This window comes from Anopheles funestus, unplaced genomic scaffold (genome assembly GCF_943734845.2).
Source record: "Anopheles funestus unplaced genomic scaffold, idAnoFuneDA-416_04 scaffold_116_ctg1, whole genome shotgun sequence".
Lineage (NCBI taxonomy): Eukaryota > Metazoa > Arthropoda > Insecta > Diptera > Culicidae > Anopheles > Anopheles funestus.
Genome location: NW_026045278.1, coordinates 19,286 through 41,286, shown reverse-complemented (window position 1 = coordinate 41,286; position 22,001 = coordinate 19,286). Strand labels below are relative to the sequence as shown.

At 23.9% G+C, this 22,001-nt stretch overlaps 1 long non-coding RNA gene across 8 annotated transcripts; it reads right to left on the bottom strand.

Annotated features, from left to right (window-relative positions):
• Nucleotides 1-8,093: 8,093 nt before the first annotated feature.
• On the bottom strand, nt 8,094-21,464 carry LOC125774312 (uncharacterized). 8 transcript variants are annotated; one of them, XR_007420779.1, is made up of 3 exons: nt 21,380-21,464; nt 21,024-21,058; nt 8,094-8,141 (listed from the first exon to the last, which is right to left on the bottom strand). It is a non-coding gene; the product is annotated as an uncharacterized LOC125774312 (long non-coding RNA). The 8 variants fall into 8 exon arrangements; XR_007420778.1 differs by lacking the exon at nt 8,094-8,141 and adding an exon at nt 8,536-8,583; XR_007420777.1 differs by lacking the exon at nt 8,094-8,141 and adding an exon at nt 13,106-13,153.
• Nucleotides 21,465-22,001: the final 537 nt, after the last annotated feature.

The following is a 22,001-nucleotide window of genomic DNA, read 5'->3' as shown; positions in this document are numbered from 1 at the left end:
TTATACCAAAACTAACTTTTTCTTAAAAACCTAACTTATAGCAAAACTAACTTTTTCGAAAAAACCTAACTTATACCAATACTAACTTTTTCGAAAAAACCTAACTTATACCAAAACTAACTTTTTCGAAAAAACCTAACTTATACCAAAACTAACTTTTTCGAAAAAACCTAATTTATACCAAAACTAACTTTTTCGAAAAAACCTAACTTATACCAAAACTAACTTTTTCTTAAAAACCTAACTTATACCAAAACTAACTTTTTCGAAAAAACCTAAATTATACCAAAACTAACTTTTTCGAAAAAACCTAACTTATACCAAAACTAACTTTTTCGAAAAAACCTAACTTATACCAAAACTAACTTTTTCGAAAAAACCTAATTTATACCAAAACTAACTTTTTCGAAAAAACCTAATTTATACCAAAACTAACTTTTTCATAAAAACCTAACTTATACCAAAACTAACTTTTTCGAAAAAACCTAACTTTTTCATAAAAACCTAACTTATACCAAAACTAACTTTTTCGAAAAAACCTAACTTATACCAAAACTAACTTTTTCGAAAAAACCTAACTTATACCAAAACTAACTTTTTCTAAAAAACCTAACTTATACCAAAACTAACTTTTTCTTAAAAACCTAACTTATACCAAAACTAACTTTTTCGAAAAAACCTAACTTATACCAAAACTAACTTTTTCTTAAAAACCTAACTTATAGCAAAACTAACTTTTTCGAAAAAACCTAACTTATACCAATACTAACTTTTTCGAAAAAACCTAACTTATACCAAAACTAACTTTTTCGAAAAAACCTAACTTATACCAAAACTAACTTTTTCGAAAAAACCTAACTTATACCAAAACTAACTTTTTCGAAAAAACCTAACTTATACCAAAACTAACTTTTTCTTAAAAACCTAACTTATACCAAAACTAACTTTTTCGAAAAAACCTAAATTATACCAAAACTAACTTTTTCGAAAAAACCTAACTTATACCAAAACTAACTTTTTCGAAAAAACCTAACTTATACCAAAACTAACTTTTTCGAAAAAACCTAATTTATACCAAAACTAACTTTTTCGAAAAAACCTAATTTATACCAAAACTAACTTTTTCATAAAAACCTAACTTATACCAAAACTAACTTTTTCGAAAAAACCTAACTTTTTCATAAAAACCTAACTTATACCAAAACTAACTTTTTCGAAAAAACCTAACTTATACCAAAACTAACAGTTTCTTAAAAACCTAACTTATACCAAAACTAACTTTTTCTCAAAAACCTAACTTATACCAAAACTAACTTTTTCGAAAAAACCTAATTTATACCAAAACTAACTTTTTCGAAAAAACCTAACTTATACCAAAACTAACTTTTTCGAAAAAACCTAACTTATACCAAAACTAACTTTTTCTTAAAAACCTAACTTATACCAAAACTAACTTTTTCTCAAAAACCTAACTTATACCAAAACTAACTTTTTCGAAAAAACCTAACTTATACCGAAACTAACTTTTTCGAAAAAACCTAACTTTTTCATAAAAACCTAACTTATAAAAAAACTAACTTTTTCATAAAAACCTAACTTATACCAAAACTAACTTTTTCGAAAAAACCTAACTTATACCAAAACTAACTTTTTCATAAAAGCCTAACTTATACCAAAACTAACTTTTTCGAAAAAACCTAACTTTTTCATAAAAACCTAACTTATACCAAAACTAACTTTTTCGAAAAAACCTAACTTATACCAAAACTAACTTTTTCTTAAAAACCGAACTTATACCAAAACTAACTTTTTCGAAAAAACCTAACTTATACCAAAACTAACTTTTTCGAAAAAACCTAACTTATACCAAAACTAACTTTTTCTTAAAAACCTAACTTATACCAAAACTAACTTTTTCGAAAAAACCTAACTTATACCAAAACTAACTTTTTCTTAAAAACCTAACTTATACCAAAACTAACTTTTTCGAAAAAACCTAACTTTTTCATAAAAACCTAACTTATACCAAAACTAACTTTTTCTCAAAAACCTAACTTATACCAAAACTAACTTTTTCGAAAAAACCTAACTTATACCAAAACTAACTTTTTCTAAAAAACCTTACTTTTTCGAAAAAAACTAACTTATACCAAAACTAACTTTTTCGAAAAAACCTAACTTTTTCGAAAAAACCTAACTTATACCAAAACTAACTTTTTCGAAAAAACCTAACTTCTAAAAAAACCTAACTTATACCAAAACTAACTTTTTCTTAAAAACCTAACTTATACCAAAACTAACTTTTTCGAAAAAACCTAACTTATACCAAAACTAACTTTTTCGAAAAAACCTAACTTATACCAAAACTAACTTTTTCTAAAAAACCTAACTTATACCAAAACTAACTTTTTCTAAAAAACCTAACTTATACCAAAACTAACTTTTTCGAAAAAACCTAACTTATACCAAAACTAACTTTTTCTTAAAAAACTAACTTATACCAAAACTAACTTTTTCGAAAAAACCTAACTTTTTCATAAAAACCTAACTTATACCAAAACTAACTTTTTCTCAAAAACCTAACTTATACCAAAACTAACTTTTTCGAAAAAACCTAACTTATACCAAAACTAACTTTTTCTAAAAAACCTTACTTTTTCGAAAAAAACTAACTTATACCAAAACTAACTTTTTCGAAAAAACCTAACTTTTTCGAAAAAACCTAACTTATACCAAAACTAACTTTTTCGAAAAAACCTAACTTATACCAAAACTAACTTTTTCTTAAAAACCTAACTTTTACCAAAACTAACTTTTTCGAAAAAACCTAACTTTTTCATAAAAACCTAACTTATACCAAAACTAACTTTTTCTTAAAAACCTAACTTATACCAAAACTAACTTTTTCTAAAAAACCTAACTTATACCAAAACTAACTTTTTTGAAAAAACCTAACTTATACCAAAACTAACTTTTTCATAAAAACCTAACTTATACCAAAACTAACTTTTTCGAAAAAACCTAACTTTTTCATAAAAACCTAACTTATACCAAAACTAACTTTTAAGAAAAAACCCAACTTATACCAAAACTAACTTTTTCGAAAAAACCTAACTTATACCAAAACTAACTTTTTCTTAAAAACCTAACTTATACCAAAACTAACTTTTTCTTAAAAACCTAACTTATACCAAAACTAACTTTTTCGAAAAAACCTAATTTATACCAAAACTAACTTTTTCGAAAAAACCTAACTTATACCAAAACTAACTTTTTCGAAAAAACCTAACTTATACCAAAACTAACTTTTTCTAAAAAACCTAACTTATACCAAAACTAACTTTTTCGAAAAAACCTAACTTATACCAAAACTAACTTTTTCTAAAAAACCTAACTTATACCAAAACTAACTTTTTCGAAAAAACCTAATTTATACCAAAACTAACTTTTTCGAAAAAACCTAACTTATACCAAAACTAACTTTTTCGAAAAAACCTAACTTATACCAAAACTAACTTTTTCTAAAAAACCTTACTTTTACTAAAACTAACTTTTTCGAAAAAACCTAACTTATACCAAAACTAACTTTTTCGAAAAAACCTAACTTATACCAAAACTAACGTTTTCTTAAAAACCTAACTTATACCAAAACTAACTTTTTCTTAAAAACCTAACTTATACCAAAACTAACTTTTTCGAAAAAACCTAACTTATACCAAAACTAACTTTTTCTAAAAAACCTAACTTATACCAAAACTAACTTTTTCTAAATAAACCTAACTTTTACCAAAACTAACTTTTTCGAAAAAACCTAACTTATACCAAAACTAACTTTTTCGAAAAAACCTAACTTATACCAAAACTAACTTTTTCGAAAAAACCTAACTTTTTCTGAAAAACCTAACTTATACCAAAACTAACTTTTTCGAAAAAACCTAACTTATACCAAAACTAACTTTTTCGAAAAAACCTAACTTATACCAAAACTAACTTTTTCATAAAAACCTAACTTATACCAAAACCAAAACTTATACCAAAACTAACTTTTTCTAAAAAATCTTACTTTTTCGAAAAAACCTAACTTTTACCAAAACTAACTTTTTCGAAAAAACCTAACTTTTTCATAAAAACCTAACTTATACCAAAACTAACTTTTTCGAAAAAACCTAACTTATACCAAAACTAACTTTTTCTAAAAAACCTAACTTATACCAAAACTAACTTTTTCGAAAAAACCTAACTTATACCAAAACTAACTTTTTCTTAAAAACTTAACTTATACCAAAACTAACTTTTTCGAAAAAACCTAACTTTTTCTAAAAAACCTAACATATACCAAAACTAACTTTTTCGAAAAAACCTAACTTATACCAAAACTAACTTTTTCTTAAAAACCTAACTTATACCAAAACTAACTTTTTCGAAAAAACCTAACTTATAAAAAAACTAACTTTTTCTAAAAAACCTAACTTATACCAAAACTAACTTTTTCTAAAAAACCTAACTTATACCAATACTAACTTTTTCGAAAAAACCTAACTTTTACCAAAACTAACTTTTTCGAAAAAACCTAACTTATAAAAAAACTAACTTTTTCGAAAAAACCTAACTTATACCAAAACTCACTTTTTCTAAAAAACCTAACTTATACCAAAACTAACTTTTTCTAAAAAACCTTACTTATACCAAAACTAACTTTTTCGAAAAAACCTAACTTATACCAAAACTAACTTTTTCGAAAAAACCTAACTTTTACCAAAACTAACTTTTTCTAAAAAACCTTACTTTTTCGAAAAAGCCTAACTTTTACCAAAACTAACTTTTTCTAAAAAACCTTACTTATACCAAAACTAACTTTTTCTAAAAAACCTAACTTATACCAAAACTAACTTTTTCTAAAAAACCTAGCTTTTTCTCATAAACCTAACTTATACCAAAATTAACTTTTTCTTAAAAACCTAACTTTTTCTAAAAAACCTAACTTATACCAAAACTAACTTTTTCGAAAAAACCTAACTTATACCAAAACTAACTTTTTCTAAAAAACCTTACTTTTTCATAAAAACCTAACTTATACCAAAACTAACTTTTGCTAAAAAACCTAACTTTTTCATAAAAAATTAACTTATACCAAAACTAACTTTTTCTAAAAAACCTAACTTATACCAAAACTAACTTTTTCGAAAAAACCTAACTTATACCAAAACTAACTTTTTCTAAAAAACCTTACTTTTTCGAAAAAACCTAACTTTTACCAAAACTAACTTTTTCGAAAAATCCTAACTTTTTCATAAAAACCTAACTTATACCAAAACTAACTTTTTCTAAAAAACCTAACTTATACCAAAACTAACTTTTTCTAAAAAACCTAACTTATACCAAAACTAACTTTTTCTAAAAAACCTAACTTATACCAAAACTAACTTTTTCTAAAAAACCTTACTTTTTCGAAAAAACCTAACTTTTACCAAAACTAACTTTTTCGAAAAAACCTAACTTTTTCATAAAAACCTAACTTATACCAAAACTAACTTTTTCTAAAAAACCTAACTTATACCAATACTAACTTTTTCGAAAAAACCTAACTTATACCAAAACTAACTTTTTCGAAAAAACCTAACTCATACCAAAACTAACTTTTTCGAAAAAACCTAACTTATAAAAAAACTAACTTTTTCGAAAAAACCTAACTTATACCAAAACTCACTTTTTCTAAAAAACCTAACTTATACCAAAACTAACTTTTTCTAAAAAACCTTACTTATACCAAAACTAACTTTTTCGAAAAAACCTAACTTATACCAAAACTAACTTTTTCGAAAAAACCTAACTTTTACCAAAACTAACTTATTCTAAAAAACCTAACTTTTTCTCAAAAACCTAACTTATACCAAAATTAACTTTTTCTTAAAAACCTAACTTTTTCTAAAAAACCTAACTTATACCAAAACTAACTTTTTCGAAAAAACCTAACTTATACCAAAACTAACTTTTTCTTAAAAACCTAACTTATACCAAAACTAACTTTTTCGAAAAAACCTAACTTATACCAAAACTAACTTTTTCTAAAAAACCTTACTTTTTCGAAAAAACCTAACTTTTACCAAAACTAACTTTTTCGAAAAAACCTAACTTTTTCATAAAAACCTAACTTATACCAAAACTAACTTTTTCTAAAAAACCTAACTTATACCAAAACTAACTTTTTCTAAAAAACCTAACTTATACCAAAACTAACTTTTTCTAAAAAACCTAACTTATACCAAAACTAACTTTTTCTAAAAAACCTTACTTTTTCGAAAAAACCTAACTTTTACCAAAACTAACTTTTTCGAAAAAACCTAACTTTTTCATAAAAACCTAACTTATACCAAAACTAACTTTTTCTAAAAAACCTAACTTATACCAAAACTAACTTTTTCGAAAAAACCTAACTTATACCAAAACTAACTTTTTCTAAAAAACCTAACTTATACCAATACTAACTTTTTCGAAAAAACCTAACTTATACCAAAACTAACTTTTTCGAAAAAACCTAACTCATACCAAAACTAACTTTTTCGAAAAAACCTAACTTATAAAAAAACTAACTTTTTCGAAAAAACCTAACTTATACCAAAACTCACTTTTTCTAAAAAACCTAACTTATACCAAAACTAACTTTTTCGAAAAAACCTAACTTATACCAAAACTAACTTTTTCATAAAAACCTAACTTATACCAAAACTAACTTTTTCTTAAAAACCTAACTTTTACCAAAACTAACTTTTTCGAAAAAACCTAACTTATAAAAAAACTAACTTTTTCTAAAAAACTTTACTTTTTCGAAAAAACCTAACTTTTACCAAAACTAACTTTTTCGAAAAAACCTAACTTTTTCATAAAAACCTAACTTATACCAAAATCAACTTTTTCTAAAAAACCTAACTTATACCAAAACTAACTTTTTCTAAAAAACCTAACTTATACCAAAACTAACTTTTTCTTAAAAACCTAACTTATACCAATACTAACTTTTTCGAAAAAACCTAACTTATACCAAAACTAACTTTTTCGAAAAAACCTAACTCATACCAAAACTAACTTTTTCGAAAAAACTCAACTTATAAAAAAACTAACTTTTTCGAAAAAACCTAACTTATACCAAAACTCACTTTTTCGAAAAAACCTAACTTATACCAAAACTAACTTTTTCGAAAAAACCTAACTTATACCAAAACTAACTTTTTCGAAAAAACCTAACTTTTACCAAAACTAACTTATTCTAAAAAACCTAACTTATACCAAAACTTACTTTTTCTAAAAAACCTTACTTTTTCGAAAAAACCTAACTTTTACCAAAACTAACTTTTTCGAAAAAACCTAACTTTTTCATAAAAACCTAACTTATACCAAAACTAACTTTTTCGAAAAAACCTAACTTATACCAAAACTAACTTTTTCTTTAAAACCTAACTTTTACCAAAACTAACTTTTTCGAAAATACCTAACTTTTTCATAAAAACCTAACTTATACCAAAACTAACTTTTTCTAAAAAACCTAACTTATACCAAAACTAATTTTTTCGAAAAAACCTAACTTATACCAAAACTAACTTTTTCTAAAAAACCTAACTTATACCAAAACTAACTTTTTCGAAAAACCTAACTTATACCAAAACTAACTTTTTCATAAAAACCTAACTTATACCAAAACTAACTTTTTCGAAAAAACCTAACTTTTTCATAAAAACCTAACTTATACCAAAACTAACTTTTTCGAAAAAACCTAACTTATACCAAAACTAACTTTTTCTAAAAAAACCTAACTTATACCAAAACTAACTTTTTCGAAAAAACCTAACTTATACCAAAACTAACTTTTTCGAAAAAACCTAACTTATACCAAAACTAACTTTTTCGAAAAAACCTAACTTTTCCTTAAAAACCTAACTTATACCAAAACTAACTTTTTCTCAAAAACCTAACTTATACCAAAACTAACTTTTTCGAAAAAACCTAACTTTTACCAAAACTAACTTATTCTAAAAAACCTAACTTTTTCTCAAAAACCTAACTTATACCAAAATTGACTTTTTCTTAAAAACCTAACTTATACCAAAACTAACTTTTTCTTAAAAACCTAACTTTTTCTTAAAAACCTAACTTATACCAAAACTAACTTTTTCGAAAAAACCTTACTTATGCCAAAACTAACTTTTTCGAAAAAACCTAATTTATACCAAAACTAACTTTTTCGAAAAAACCTAACTTTTTCTTAAAAACCTAACTTATACCAAAACTAACTTTTTCGAAAAAACCTAACTTATGCCAAAACTAACTTTTTCGAAAAAACCTAATTTATACGAAAACTAACTTTTTCGAAAAAACCTAACTTATACCAAAACTAACTTTTTCTTAAAAACCTTACTTTTTCGAAAAAACCTAACTTATACCAAAACTAACTTTTTCTAAAAAACCTAACTTATACAAAAACTAACTTTTTCATAAAAACCTAACTTATACCAAAACTAACTTTTTCTCAAAAACCTAACTTATACCAAAACTAACTTTTTCTTAAAAACCTAACTTTTTCTTAAAAACCTAACTTATACCAAAACTAACTTTTTCGAGAAAACCTAACTTATACCAAAACTAACTTTTTCGAAAAAACCTAATTTATACCAAAACTAACTTTTTCGAAAAAACCTAACTTATAAAAAAACTAACTTTTTCTCAAAAACCTAACTTATACCAAAACTAACTTTTTCGAGAAAACCTAACTTATACCAAAACTAACTTTTTCGAAAAAACCTAATTTATACCAAAACTAACTTTTTCGAAAAAACCTAACTTATAAAAAAACTAACTTTTTCTCAAAAACCTAACTTATACCAAAACTAACTTTTTCTAAAAAACCTAACTTATACCAAAACTAACTTTTTCTTAAAAACCTAACTTATACCAAAACTAACTTTTTCGAAAAAACCTAACTTTTTCTAAAAAACCTAACTTTTACCAAAACTAACTTATTATAAAAAACCTAACTTTTTCTCAAAAACCTAACTTATACCAAAACTAACTTTTTCTTAAAAACCTAACTTTTTCTTAAAAATCTAACTTTTTCTTAAAAACCTAACTTATACCAAAACTAACTTTTTCTTAAAAACCCAACTTATACCAAAACTAACTTTTTCGAAAAAACCTAACTTATACCAAAACTAACTTTTTCGAAAAAACCTAACTTATACCAAAACTAACTTTTTTGAAAAAACCTAACTTATACCAAAACTAACTTTTTCGAAAAAACCTAACTTTTTCTAAAAAACCTAACTTTTACCAAAACTAACTTATTATAAAAAACCTAACTTTTTCTCAAAAACCTAACTTATACCAAAACTAACTTTTTCTTAAAAACCTAACTTTTTCTTAAAAATCTAACTTTTTCTTAAAAACCTAACTTATACCAAAACTAACTTTTTCGAAAAAACCTAACTTATACCAAAACTAACTTTTTCTTAAAAACCTAACTTATACCAAAACTAACTTTTTCGAAAAAACCTAACTTTTTCGAAAAAACCTAACTTATACCAAAACTAACTTTTTCTAAAAAACCTAACTTATACCAAAACTAACTTTTTCTTAAAAACCTAACTTATACCAAAACTAACTTTTTCGAAAAAACCTAACTTATACCAAAACTAACTTTTTCGAAAAAACCTAACTTTTTCTAAAAAACCTAACTTATACCAAAACTAACTTTTTCGAAAAAACCTAACTTATACCAAAACTAACTTTTTCTTAAAAACCTAACTTATACCAAAACTAACTTTTTCGAAAAAAACCTAACTTATACCAAAACTAACTTTTTCGAAAAAACCTAACTTTTTCGAAAAAACCTAACTTATACCAAAACTAACTTTTTCGAAAAAACCTAACTTATACCAAAACTAACTTTTTCTTAAAAACTTAACTTATACCAAAACTAACTTTTTCGAAAAAACCTAACTTTTTCTAAAAAACCTAACTTATACCAAAACTAACTTTTTCGAAAAAACCTAACTTATACCAAAACTAACTTTTTCTTAAAAACCTTACTTTTTCGAAAAAACCTAACTTTTACCAAAACTAACTTTTTCGAAAAAACCTAACTTTTTCATAAAAACCTAACTTATACCAAAACTAACTTTTTCTAAAAAACCTAACTTATACCAAAACTAACTTTTTCTAAAAAACCTAACTTATACCAAAACTAACTTTTTCTAAAAAACCTAACTTATACCAAAACTAACTTTTTCTAAAAAACCTTACTTTTTCGAAAAAACCTAACTTTTACCAAAACTAACTTTTTCGAAAAAACCTAACTTATACCAAAACTAACTTTTTTGAAAAAACCTAACTTATACCAAAACTAACTTTTTCGAAAAAACCTAACTTTTTCTAAAAAACCTAACTTTTACCAAAACTAACTTATTATAAAAAACCTAACTTTTTCTCAAAAACCTAACTTATACCAAAACTAACTTTTTCTTAAAAACCTAACTTTTTCTTAAAAATCTAACTTTTTCTTAAAAACCTAACTTATACCAAAACTAACTTTTTCGAAAAAACCTAACTTATACCAAAACTAACTTTTTCTTAAAAACCTAACTTATACCAAAACTAACTTTTTCGAAAAAACCTAACTTTTTCGAAAAAACCTAACTTATACCAAAACTAACTTTTTCTAAAAAACCTAACTTATACCAAAACTAACTTTTTCTTAAAAACCTAACTTATACCAAAACTAACTTTTTCGAAAAAACCTAACTTATACCAAAACTAACTTTTTCGAAAAAACCTAACTTTTTCTAAAAAACCTAACTTATACCAAAACTAACTTTTTCGAAAAAACCTAACTTATACCAAAACTAACTTTTTCTTAAAAACCTAACTTATACCAAAACTAACTTTTTCGAAAAAACCTAACTTATACCAAAACTAACTTTTTCGAAAAAACCTAACTTTTTCTAAAAAACCTAACTTATACCAAAACTAACTTTTTCGAAAAAACCTAACTTATACCAAAACTAACTTTTTCTTAAAAACTTAACTTATACCAAAACTAACTTTTTCGAAAAAACCTAACTTATACCAAAACTAACTTTTTCGAAAAAACCTAACTTATACCAAAACTAACTTTTTCTTAAAAACCTAACTTTTTCTTAAAAATCTAACTTATACCAAAATTAACTTTTTCGAAAAAACCTAACTTTTTCGAAAAAACCTAACTTATACCAAAACTAACTTTTTCTAAAAAACCTAACTTATACCAAAACTAACTTTTTCTTAAAAACTTAACTTATACCAAAACTAACTTTTTCGAAAAAACCTAACTTATACCAAAACTAACTTTTTCTTAAAAACCTAACTTATACCAAAACTAACTTTTTCGAAAAAACCTAACTTATACCAAAACTAACTTTTTCTTAAAAACCTAACTTATACCAAAACTAACTTTTTCGAAAAAACCTAACTTATACCAAAACTAACTTTTTCGAAAAAACCTAACTTTTTCGAAAAAACCTAACTTATACCAAAACTAACTTTTTCGAAAAAACCTAACTTATACCAAAACTAACTTTTTCTTAAAAACTTAACTTATACCAAAACTAACTTTTTCTTAAAAACCTAACTTATACCAAAACTAACTTTTTCGAAAAAACCTAACTTTTACCAAAACTAACTTATTATAAAAAACCTAACTTTTTCTCAAAAACCTAACTTATACCAAAACTAACTTTTTCTTAAAAACCTAACTTTTTCTTAAAAATCTAACTTTTTCTTAAAAACCTAACTTATACCAAAACTAACTTTTTCGAAAAAACCTAACTTATACCAAAACTAACTTTTTCTTAAAAACCTAACTTATACCAAAACTAACTTTTTCGAAAAAACCTAACTTTTTCGAAAAAACCTAACTTATACCAAAACTAACTTTTTCTAAAAAACCTAACTTATACCAAAACTAACTTTTTCGAAAAAACCTAACTTATACCAAAACTAACTTTTTCGAAAAAACCTAACTTTTTCTAAAAAACCTAACTTATACCAAAACTAACTTTTTCGAAAAAACCTAACTTATACCAAAACTAACTTTTTCTTAAAAACCTAACTTATACCAAAACTAACTTTTTCGAAAAAACCTAACTTATACCAAAACTAACTTTTTCGAAAAAACCTAACTTTTTCGAAAAAACCTAACTTATACCAAAACTAACTTTTTCGAAAAAACCTAACTTATACCAAAACTAACTTTTTCGAAAAAACCTAACTTTTTCGAAAAAACCTAACTTATACCAAAACTAACTTTTTCGAAAAAACCTAACTTATACCAAAACTAACTTTTTCTTAAAAACTTAACTTATACCAAAACTAACTTTTTCTTAAAAACCTAACTTATACCAAAACTAACTTTTTCGAAAAAACCTAACTTATACCAAAACTAACTTTTTCTTAAAAACCTAACTTATACCAAAACTAACTTTTTCGAAAAAACCTAACTTTTTCGAAAAAACCTAACTTATACCAAAACTAACTTTTTCTAAAAAACCTAACTTATACCAAAACTAACTTTTTCGAAAAAACCTAACTTATACCAAAACTAACTTTTTCTAAAAAACCTAACTTATACCAATACTAACTTTTTCGAAAAAACCTAACTTATACCAAAACTAACTTTTTCGAAAAAACCTAACTCATACCAAAACTAACTTTTTCGAAAAAACCTAACTTATAAAAAAACTAACTTTTTCGAAAAAACCTAACTTATACCAAAACTCACTTTTTCTAAAAAACCTAACTTATACCAAAACTAACTTTTTCGAAAAAACCTAACTTATACCAAAACTAACTTTTTCATAAAAACCTAACTTATACCAAAACTAACTTATTCTAAAAAACCTAACTTTTTCTCAAAAACCTAACTTATACCAAAATTAACTTTTTCTTAAAAACCTAACTTTTTCTAAAAAACCTAACTTATACCAAAACTAACTTTTTCTAAAAAACCTAACTTATACCAAAACTAACTTTTTCATAAAAACCTAACTTATACCAAAACTAACTTTTTCTCAAAAACCTAACTTATACCAAAACTAACTTTTTCTTAAAAACCTAACTTTTTCTTAAAAACCTAACTTATACCAAAACTAACTTTTTCGAGAAAACCTAACTTATACCAAAACTAACTTTTTCGAAAAAACCTAATTTATACCAAAACTAACTTTTTCGAAAAAACCTAACTTATAAAAAAACTAACTTTTTCTAAAAAACCTAACTTATACCAAAACTAACTTTTTCGAGAAAACCTAACTTATACCAAAACTAACTTTTTCGAAAAAACCTAATTTATACCAAAACTAACTTTTTCGAAAAAACCTAACTTATAAAAAAACTAACTTTTTCTCAAAAACCTAACTTATACCAAAACTAACTTTTTCTAAAAAACCTAACTTATACCAAAACTAACTTTTTCTTAAAAACCTAACTTATACCAAAACTAACTTTTTCGAAAAAACCTAACTTTTTCTAAAAAACCTAACTTTTACCAAAACTAACTTATTATAAAAAACCTAACTTTTTCTCAAAAACCTAACTTATACCAAAACTAACTTTTTCTTAAAAACCTAACTTTTTCTTAAAAATCTAACTTTTTCTTAAAAACCTAACTTATACCAAAACTAACTTTTTCTTAAAAACCCAACTTATACCAAAACTAACTTTTTCGAAAAAACCTAACTTATACCAAAACTAACTTTTTCGAAAAAACCTAACTTATACCAAAACTAACTTTTTTGAAAAAACCTAACTTATACCAAAACTAACTTTTTCGAAAAAACCTAACTTTTTCTAAAAAACCTAACTTTTACCAAAACTAACTTATTATAAAAAACCTAACTTTTTCTCAAAAACCTAACTTATACCAAAACTAACTTTTTCTTAAAAACCTAACTTTTTCTTAAAAATCTAACTTTTTCTTAAAAACCTAACTTATACCAAAACTAACTTTTTCGAAAAAACCTAACTTATACCAAAACTAACTTTTTCTTAAAAACCTAACTTATACCAAAACTAACTTTTTCGAAAAAACCTAACTTTTTCGAAAAAACCTAACTTATACCAAAACTAACTTTTTCTAAAAAACCTAACTTATACCAAAACTAACTTTTTCTTAAAAACCTAACTTATACCAAAACTAACTTTTTCGAAAAAACCTAACTTATACCAAAACTAACTTTTTCGAAAAAACCTAACTTTTTCTAAAAAACCTAACTTATACCAAAACTAACTTTTTCGAAAAAACCTAACTTATACCAAAACTAACTTTTTCTTAAAAACCTAACTTATACCAAAACTAACTTTTTCGAAAAAACCTAACTTATACCAAAACTAACTTTTTCGAAAAAACCTAACTTTTTCGAAAAAACCTAACTTATACCAAAACTAACTTTTTCGAAAAAACCTAACTTATACCAAAACTAACTTTTTCTTAAAAACTTAACTTATACCAAAACTAACTTTTTCGAAAAAACCTAACTTTTTCTAAAAAACCTAACTTATACCAAAACTAACTTTTTCGAAAAAACCTAACTTATACCAAAACTAACTTTTTCTTAAAAACCTTACTTTTTCGAAAAAACCTAACTTTTACCAAAACTAACTTTTTCGAAAAAACCTAACTTTTTCATAAAAACCTAACTTATACCAAAACTAACTTTTTCTTAAAAACCTAACTTTTACCAAAACTAACTTTTTCTTAAAAACCTAACTTATACCAAAACTAACTTTTTCGAAAAAACCTAACTTATACCAAAACTAACTTTTTCTAAAAAACCTTACTTTTTCGAAAAAACCTAACTTTTACCAAAACTAACTTTTTCGAAAAAACCTAACTTTTTCATAAAAACCTAACTTATACCAAAACTAACTTTTTCTTAAAAACCTAACTTTTACCAAAACTAACTTTTTCGAAAAAACCTAACTTTTTCATAAAAACCTAACTTATACCAAAACTAACTTTTTCTTAAAAACCTAACTTTTACCAAAACTAACTTTTTCGAAAAAACCTAACTTTTTCATAAAAACCTAACTTATACCAAAACTAACTTTTTCTAAAAAACCTAACTTATACCAAAACTAACTTTTTCTAAAAAACCTAACTTATACCAAAACTAACTTTTTCTAAAAAACCTAACTTATACCAAAACTAACTTTTTCTAAAAAACCTTACTTTTTCGAAAAAACCTAACTTTTACCAAAACTAACTTTTTCGAAAAAACCTAACTTTTTCATAAAAACCTAACTTATACCAAAACTAACTTTTTCTAAAAAACCTAACTTATACCAAAACTAACTTTTTCTAAAAAACCTAACTTATACCAAAACTAACTTTTTCGAAAAAACCTAACTTTTACCAAAACTAACTTATTCTAAAAAACCTAACTTTTTCTCAAAAACCTAACTTATACCAAAATTAACTTTTTCTTAAAAACCTAACTTTTTCTAAAAAACCTAACTTATACCAAAACTAACTTTTTCGAAAAAACCTAACTTATACCAAAACTAACTTTTTCTAAAAAACCTGTTTTATACCAATACTAACTTTTTCGAAAAAACCTAACTTATACCAAAACTAACTTTTTCGAAAAAACCTAACTCATACCAAAACTAACTTTTTCGAAAAAACCTAACTTATACCAAAACTAACTTTTTCTCAAAAACCTAACTTATACCAAAACTAACTTTTTCTAAAAAACCTAACTTATACCAAAACTAACTTTTTCGAAAAAACCTAACTTTTACCAAAACTAACTTATTCTAAAAAACCTAACTTTTTCTCAAAAACCTAACTTATACCAAAATTAACTTTTTCTTAAAAACCTAACTTTTTCTAAAAAACCTAACTTATACCAAAACTAACTTTTTCGAAAAAACCTAACTTATACCAAAACTAACTTTTTCTAAAAAACCTAACTTATACCAATACTAACTTTTTCGAAAAAACCTAACTTATACCAAAACTAACTTTTTCTAAAAAACCTTACTTTTTCGAAAAAACCTAACTTTTACCAAAACTAACTTTTTCGAAAAAACCTATTTTTTTCATAAAATCCTAACTTATACCAAAACTAACTTTTCTTAAAAACCTAACTTTTACCAAAACTAACTTTTTCGAAAAAACCTAACTTTTTCATAAAAACCTAACTTATACCAAAACTAACTTTTTCTTAAAAACCTAACTTTTACCAAAATTAACTTTTTCTTAAAAACCTAACTTTTTCTAAAAAACCTAACTTATACCAAAACTAACTTTTTCGAAAAAACCTAACTTATACCAAAACTAACTTTTTCATAAAAACCTAACTTATACCAAAACTAACTTTTTCGAAAAAACCTAACTTATACCAAAACTAACTTTTTCTAAAAAACCTAACTTATACCAAAACTAACTTTTTCTAAAAAACCTGACTTATACCAATACTAACTTTTTCGAAAAAACCTAACTTATACCAAAACTAACTTTTTCGAAAAAACCTAACTCATACCAAAACTAACTTTTTCGAAAAAACCTAACTTATAAAAAAACTAACTTTTTCGAAAAAACCTAACTTATACCAAAACTCACTTTTTCTAAAAAACCTAACTTATACCAAAACTAACTTTTTCGAAAAAACCTAACTTATACCAAAACTAACTTTTTCGAAAAAACCTAACTTATACCAAAACTAACTTTTTCTAAAAAACCTAACTTATACCAAAACTAACTTTTTCGTAAAAACCTAACTTTTACCAAAACTAACTTATTCTAAAAAACCTAACTTTTTCTCAAAAACCTAACTTATAAAAAAACTAACTTTTTCGAAAAAACCTAACTTATAAAAAAACTAACTTTTTCGAAAAAACCTAACTTATACCAAAACTCACTTTTTCTAAAAAACCTAACTTATACCAAAACTAACTTTTTCGAAAAAACCTAACTTTTACCAAAACTAACTTATTCTAAAAAACCTAACTTTTTCTCAAAAACCTAACTTATACCAAAATTAACTTTTTCTTAAAAACCTAACTTTTTCTAAAAAACCTAACTTATACCAAAACTAACTTTTTCGAAAAAACCTAACTTATACCAAAACTAACTTTTTCTAAAAAACCTAACTTATACCAATACTAACTTTTTCGAAAAAACCTAACTTATACCAAAACTAACTTTTTCTAAAAAACCTTACTTTTTCGAAAAAACCTAACTTTTACCAAAACTAACTTTTTCGAAAAAACCTAACTTTTTCATAAAAACCTAACTTATACCAAAACTAACTTTTTCTTAAAAACCTAACTTTTACCAAAACTAACTTTTTCGAAAAAACCTAACTTTTTCATAAAAACCTAACTTATACCAAAACTAACTTTTACTTAAAAACCTAACTTTTACCAAAATTAACTTTTTCTTAAAAACCTAACTTTTTCTAAAAAACCTAACTTATACCAAAACTAACTTTTTCGAAAAAACCTAACTTATACCAAAACTAACTTTTTCTTAAAAACCTAACTTATACCAAAACTAACTTTTTCGAAAAAACCTAACTTATACCAAAACTAACTTTTTCTAAAAAACCTTACTTTTTCGAAAAAACCTAACTTTTACCAAAACTAACTTTTTCGAAAAAACCTAACTTTTTCATAAAAACCTAACTTATACCAAAACTAACTTTTTCTTAAAAACCTAACTTTTACCAAAACTAACTTTTTCGAAAAAACCTAACTTTTTCATAAAAACCTAACTTATACCAAAACTAACTTTTTCTAAAAAACCTAACTTATACCAAAACTAACTTTTTCTAAAAAACCTAACTTATACCAAAACTAACTTTTTCTAAAAAACCTAACTTATACCAATACTAACTTTTTCGAAAAAACCTAACTTATACCAAAACTAACTTTTTCGAAAAAACCTAACTCATACCAAAACTAACTTTTTCGAAAAAACCTAACTTATACCAAAACTAACTTTTTCGAAAGAACCTAACTTATACCAAAACTCACTTTTTCTAAAAAACCTAACTTATACCAAAACTAACTTTTTCGAAAAAACCTAACTTATACCAAAACTAACTTTTTCTAAAAAACCTTACTTTTTCGAAAAAACCTAACTTTTACCAAAACTAACTTTTTCGAAAAAACCTAACTTTTTCATAAAAACCTAACTTATACCAAAACTAACTTTTTCGAAAAAACCTAACTTATACCAAAACTAACTTTTTCTTAAAAACCTAACTTTTACCAAAACTAACTTTTTCGAAAAAACCTAACTTTTTCATAAAAACCTAACTTATACCAAAACTAACTTTTTCGAAAAAACCTAACTTATAACAAAACTAACTTTTTCTAAAAAACCTAACTTATACCAAAACTAATTTTTTCGAAAAAACCTAACTTATACCAAAACTAACTTTTTCATAAAAACCTAACTTATACCAAAACTAACTTTTTCGAAAAAACCTAACTTTTTCATAAAAACCTAACTTATACCAAAACTAACTTTTTCGAAAAAACCTAACTTATACCAAAACTAACTTTTTCTTAAAAACCTAACTTATACCAAAACTAACTTTTTCTAAAAAAACCTAACTTATACCAAAACTAACTTTTTCGAAAAAACCTAATTTATACCAAAACTAACTTTTTCGAAAAAACCTAACTTATACCAAAACTAACTTTTTCGAAAAAACCTAACTTATACCAAAACTAACTTTTTCGAAAAAACCTAACTTTTTCGAAAAAACCTAACTTATACCAAAACTAACTTTTTCGAAAAAACCTAACTTATACCAAAACTAACTTTTTCGAAAAAACCTAACTTATACCAAAACTAACTTTTTCATAAAAACCTAACTTATACCAAAACTAACTTTTTCGAAAAAACCTAACTTTTTCATAAAAACCTAACTTATACCAAAACTAACTTTTTCTAAAAAACCTAACTTATACCAAAACTAACTTTTTCTTAAAAACCTAACTTATACCAAAACTAACTTTTTCGAAAAAACCTAACTTATACCAAAACTAACTTTTTCGAAAAAACCTAACTTTTACCAAAACTAACTTATTCTAAAAAACCTAACTTTTTCTCAAAAACCTAACTTATACCAAAATTAACTTTTTCTTAAAAACCTAACTTTTTCTTAAAAACCTAACTTATACCAAAACTAACTTTTTCTTAAAAACCTTACTTTTTCTCAAAAACCTAACTTATACCAAAACTAACTTTTTCTTAAAAACCTAACTTTTTCTAAAAAACCTAACTTATACCAAAACTAACTTTTTCTTAAAAACCTAACTTATACCAATACTAACTTTTTCGAAAAGACCTAACTTATACCAAAACTAACTTTTTCTAAAAAACCTAACTTTTTCGAAAAAACCTAACTTATACCAAAACTAACTTTTTCTTAAAAACCTAACTTTTTCTTAAAAACCTAACTTATACCAAAACTAACTTTTTCATAAAAACCTAACTTATACCAAAACTAACTTTTTCGAAAAAACCTAACTTTTACCAAAACTAACTTTTTCTTAAAAACCTAACTTATACCAAAACTAACTTTTTCTAAAAAACCTAACTTTTTCTTAAAAACCTAACTTATACCAAAACTAACTTTTTCGAAAAAACCTAACTTTTACCAAAACTAACTTTTTCGAAAAAACCTAACTTTTTCTTAAAAACCTAACTGATACCAAAACTAACTTTTTCTCAAAAACCTAACTTATACCAAAACTAACTTTTTCGAAAAAACCTAACTTTTACCAAAACTAACTTATTCTAAAAAACCTAACTTTTTCTCAAAAACCTAACTTATACCAAAATTAACTTTTTCTTAAAAACCTAACTTTTTCTTAAAAACCTAACTTATACCAAAACTAACTTTTTCTTAAAAACCTTACTTTTTCTCAAAAACCTAACTTATACCAAAACTAACTTTTTCTTAAAAACCTAACTTTTTCTTAAAAACCTAACTTATACCAAAATTAACTTTTTCTTAAAAAACCTAACTTATACCAATACTAACTTTTCCGAAAAAACCTAACTTATACCAAAACTAACTTTTTCTAAAAAACCTAACTTTTTCTAAAAAACCTAACTTATACCAAAACTAACTTTTTCTTAAAAACCTAACTTTTTCTTAAAAACCTAACTTATACCAAAACTAACTTTTTCTTAAAAACCTAACTTATACCAAAACTAACTTTTTCGAAAAAACCTAACTTTTTCATAAAAACCTAACTTATACCAAAACTAACTTTTTCTAAAAAACCTAACTTTTACCAAAACTAACTTTTTCTAAAAAACCTAACTTATACCAAAACTAACTTTTTCTTAAAAACCTAACTTTTTCTTAAAAACCTAACTTATACCAAAACTAACTTTTTCTTAAAAACCTAACTTATACCAAAACTAACTTTTTCGAAAAAACCTAACTTATACCAAAACTAACTTTTTCTCAAAAACCTAACTTATACCAAAATTAACTTTTTCTTAAAAACCTAACTTTTTCTTAAAAACCTAACTTATACCAAAACTAACTTTTTCTTAAAAACCTTACTTTTTCTCAAAAACCTAACTTATACCAAAACTAACTTTTTCTTAAAAACCTAACTTTTTCTTAAAAACCTAACTTATACCAAAACTAACTTTTTCTTAAAAACCTAACTTATACCAATACTAACTTTTTCGAAAAAACCTAACTTATACCAAAACTAACTTTTTCTAAAAAACCTAACTTTTTCTAAAAAACCTAACTTATACCAAAACTAACTTTTTCTTAAAAACCTAACTTTTTCTTAAAAACCTAACTTATACCAAAACTAACTTTTTCTTAAAAACCTAACTTATACCAAAACTAACTTTTTCTTAAAAACCTAACTTTTTCATAAAAACCTAACTTATACCAAAACTAACTTTTTCTTAAAAACCTAACTTATACCAAAACTAACTTTTTCTTAAAAACCTAACTTATACCAAAACTAACTTTATCTTAAAAACCTAACTTTTTCTTTAAAACCTAACTTATACCAAAACTAACTTTTTCGAAAAAACCTAACTTTTACCAAAACTAACTTTTTCGAAAAAACCTAACTTTTTCTTAAAAACCTAACTTATACCAAAACTAACTTTTTCTCAAAAACCTAACTTATACCAAAACTAACTTTTTCGAAAAAACCTAACTTTTACCAAAACTAACTTATTCTAAAAAACCTAACTTTTTCTCAAAAACCTAACTTATACCAAAATTAACTTTTTCTTAAAAACCTAACTTTTTCTTAAAAACCTAACTTATACCAAAACTAACTTTTTCTTAAAAACCTTACTTTTTCTCAAAAACCTAACTTATACCAAAACTAACTTTTTCTTAAAAACCTAACTTTTTCTTAAAAACCTAACTTATACCAAAACTAACTTTTTCTTAAAAACCTAACTTATACCAATACTAACTTTTTCGAAAAAACCTAACTTATACCAAAACTAACTTTTTCTAAAAAACCTAACTTTTTCTAAAAAACCTAACTTATACCAAAACTAACTTTTTCTTAAAAACCTAACTTTTTCTTAAAAACCTAACTTATACCAAAACTAACTTTTTCTTAAAAACCTAACTTATACCAAAACTAACTTTTTCGAAAAAACCTAACTTTTTCATAAAAACCTAACTTATACCAAAACTAACTTTTTCGAAAAAACCTAACTTTTACCAAAACTAACTTTTTCTAAAAAACCTAACTTATACCAAAACTAACTTTTTCTTAAAAACCTAACTTTTTCTTAAAAACCTAACTTATACCAAAACTAACTTTTTCTTAAAAACCTAACTTATACCAAAACTAACTTTTTCGAAAAAACCTAACTTATACCAAAACTAACTTTTTCTAAAAAACCTAACTTATACCAAAACTAACTTTTTCTTAAAAACCTAACTTTTTCTTAAAAA